This window comes from Sinocyclocheilus grahami, unplaced genomic scaffold (assembly GCF_001515645.1).
Source record: "Sinocyclocheilus grahami isolate Dianchi unplaced genomic scaffold, SAMN03320097.WGS_v1.1 scaffold2365.1, whole genome shotgun sequence".
Taxonomy (NCBI): Eukaryota; Metazoa; Chordata; class Actinopteri; order Cypriniformes; family Cyprinidae; genus Sinocyclocheilus; species Sinocyclocheilus grahami.
In genome coordinates this window covers 33,930-37,809 of record NW_015507544.1, presented here as the reverse complement: position 1 = coordinate 37,809, position 3,880 = coordinate 33,930, and positions in this window count along the sequence as shown.

The window sequence follows — 3,880 nt, the reverse complement described above, 5'->3', positions numbered from 1 at the left end:
CACACACTCTCTCTCTCACACACACACACACACACACACAAACTCACACTCACACTCTCTATCACACACACACACTAACAGTCTCCCCTCCTCACTCAGCAGCACAATCAAGAGACGCTTAAAAGCATCAGGAAACTTAAACACACCCACCTTTGTCTCAGGCTTTCTAACAGACTGTGTGTGTGTGAGACACTACAGGAAGTTCCAGTAACTGTAAGTTCTGCTGCATGAGACTATAATTCGTCAACAGTAGAGATGTGTCCTCAGCTCAACTCTGAACACACACACACACACACACACACACACACAGCTGTTGAGATACAGAGATTCCCAGAGTATCTGACCGTTACTGCTGACAGCTTTACTGATTACTGAATTTGTTTCTCTCCATCTGTCCATGAAGACAAGAGCTTTTCAGATGCACTAATAGAGATATTTTTGTCAATTTTTAACTCTATGGCTGTATTAGAGAAATAAATGTATATTAATTTAATGAAATCATGTTTCGAGTGAAACGAGGTGTCAAAACATCACATTATATTGTGGGAAAGATGGAAATGTATCAGCCTCCAATCAGTGTTATTTTAGAATCATTTATATACTATTATTAGTTATTCAATATTTTTTTATATTTTGTATTTTCAGTTAATTTAATTTTTAGTTCAGTTTAGTTCATTAGTAATTTTAGTGCTTCAACTTGAACTTATTTCAGTTGCAGCGATATTTTAGTATCATTGAGATACTATTATAGTTTTTATTAATATTTTGAAATTTATCTTCATTTAAATTTTAGTTAAAGTTCTGGTAATTTTGTTATGCATTTTTACAATTTCTATTAGTTTTATTTTTTTAACTGTCTAGTTTTCATAAATTTTTATTTCAGTTTCAGTTTTAGTTATTTTAAGTTAAACTAAATGTGAATTAAAAATAATAATAATAATAAATATAAAAATACATAAATATAACTATAAAAATAATAAAATAAATTTACTTTTTCTATATTTTATTTCAAGTATCAAATTGTATGGTTAAATGTTTTTCCACATAATATTGATATTTTCTTTTATTTCAATTAACAAAACAATTTTTTAATAGTTTTAGTTAAAGATAACAACCCAGACAACAGATCATTAAATCTGAATGGACGCAGGACGAGAGGTTTGTTACGTGGCTCAGCGTCACGTAGCCTATAAATCTGTCGGGTCAGCGTAACGGGAAACATTTCGACATGACTCGGTTAAAAGTTTGAGGTTTGCACTGCAGCCCCTCAACCCACGGCTGCCACGTGCAGCTGTGTAATTACGGCGCTCACCGCAGGACAAACGATGGAAAGACTGAGGAAAACTGGAGTAATACCAGCATCTACTGCTGCTCATTCAGCTTCACTTCGGTCAGATTCTTAGAGTTCTCAAGAGCTTTATGCTTTCTAAGGGCTGCGACAACACCCTTAAAGAGACAGTCCACATTCAGTCATCATTTACTAAACAACATATTTTGAGAAATTACCATTTAATGAAAGCCAATGGGGTCCAATATTGTTTGGGTCTCAACTGTTCTTCAAAATATCATACAGGTTTGGAATGATGACAGAATGATCATATTTTGGCTCAAAACCCTTTAACAAATGTAAAAAAGTAGCTCGAACAAATATTTTTTTAGTAGAATGAGTCCATTTATATATGTGACCCTGGAGCACAAAAGCAGTGTTGAGTCGCTGGGGTATATTTGTAGCAATAGCCAAAAATACATTGTATGGGTCAAAATTATAGTTTTTTTTCTTTTATGCCAAAAATCATTAGGATATTAAGATCGTGTTCCATGAAGATATTTTGTAAATTTCCTACCTTAAAACTTAATGTTTGATTAGTAATATGCATTGCTAAGAACTTAATTTGGACAACTTTAAAGGCGATTTTCTCCATATTTAGATTTTTTTGCACCCTCAGATTCCAGATTTTCAAATAGTTGTATCTTGTCCAAATATTGTCCTCTCCTAACAAACAATACATCAACGGAACACTTATTTAGTCAGCTTTCAGATGATGTATACATCTCAATTTCGAAAAATTGACCCTTATGACTGATTTTGTGGTCCATGGTCACATACTAAACATGTTTCTTGACCTTACTTAAGATTCTCAAGTATTTGTTCAAATCTTGTCCAAATATTGTATCCAACTTTCCAAACCTCCAATAGTTTGGAAAAAGCACCATACAAGTACTTAGTATGAGTCATGTGCTTTATTCCAAGTCTTATGAAATCATACAACAGCTTTGTGTCAGAAAGATAAAAAGATATTTATTTATTGAAAATCTAACTCCATGATGCAGGTTCAATACGAGACGTGTCTCAGCAGGTTTGCCCTCGACTGTCAAACATCACTGATTCTTTCATGATGTCAAACCTGGCCTGGTTTTGGCTGACCTGAATGCAAGAGTGAATGAGATTTGAGAGCTATACTGCCTACACAAAGCTATTTAAAGCAAAGTGCTTTTTTAGAAAGCAACAGTCCCGTTCTTTTTCAATGCATGAACGAATAGCTTAGACATTATGCAATATTTTGTTTGTGTTTCAAAAAAAGAAAAAATCCATAATATGTACAAATATTCATATACATATTTCCAGTGAAGGTCAGTGTTCCCAGTTGTTGTTTGGATGCATGTGTAATTGTCACACTTTACCTAGAGGCATGAAGAACTGGATGCAGAATCAGCTTTTCTTATCATCCGAACTCTGAAAACACAAGGTATTTCATGTGTGAAAGCTGTCTCCTTTCTCTGAGAGATCTAGTCTTGAGATATGGGGTAAAAACATCAACACAAAGCATTTTTGTCATGGTGTCTATAGGCTTCGTGTTGAATCGGGACACTGCACCCATATCCAAACACTATAACCAACTTACAGTGAGAGATATCAAACTTGGAAAAGATTTTAAGGCAAGACACTATAGGCGAATAAGGAAAACAATTCATAGCTACTATACAGCACCATACTTTCCCCAATTGATTAATGACAGTGCAATTATTTTGCATGACAAATTTTCTGAAATGTTATGTTTAAATATGCAAATAATGCATTAAATCTGCACTAATTTGCATACAATTCCAGACCATACATCTGATCATTGGATAAAGCCAGGTTCAAAATTATTGCTAAAGGTTTTTCCAGAGGGGATTCTGGATTTCTCCATAAATCCGAAAATACTGTCAACAGGCAGAAAACAAATAAATTTTTACCACGTTTTTAGGAGTAAAATGTTGTATAAATCAGTGTGAATGATAGATGAAAAAACCCTTCTATAAAAACCTTCAGAATATAGATAGGAATAAAACTCTAAGTTTTGGTTTATGTAAGTGCTGCTGAAGTGGAGAAACAAAGGTACAACCTTTAAAAATAGGGATTTTTACCATGTTTTTAGGAGTAAAATGTTGTATAAATCAGTGTGAATGATAGATGAAAAAACCCTTCTATAAAAACCTTCAGAATATAGATAGGAATAAAACTCTAAGTTTTGGTTTATGTAAGTGCTGCTGAAGTGGAGAAACAAAGGTACAACCTTTAAAAATAGGGATTTTTACCATGTTTTTAGGAGTAAAATGTTGTATAAATCAGTGTGAATGATAGATGAAAAAACCCTTCTATAAAAACCTTCAGAATATAGATAGGAATAAAACTCTAAGTTTTGGTGTGTGTAAGTGCTGCTGAAGTGGAGAAACAAACTTTTGAAATCTACAGACGCAAATATATTAAGTGAAATAAAATAAACACGTTTTCTTTCCACTAGTCTGAAACAACAGATGTTATAAAAGCAAAATAGCCTAAAAACTCAAATTTGATGAGTGGATGATAAAACAATGGTTTTGCCTGTAGCATCTTGCC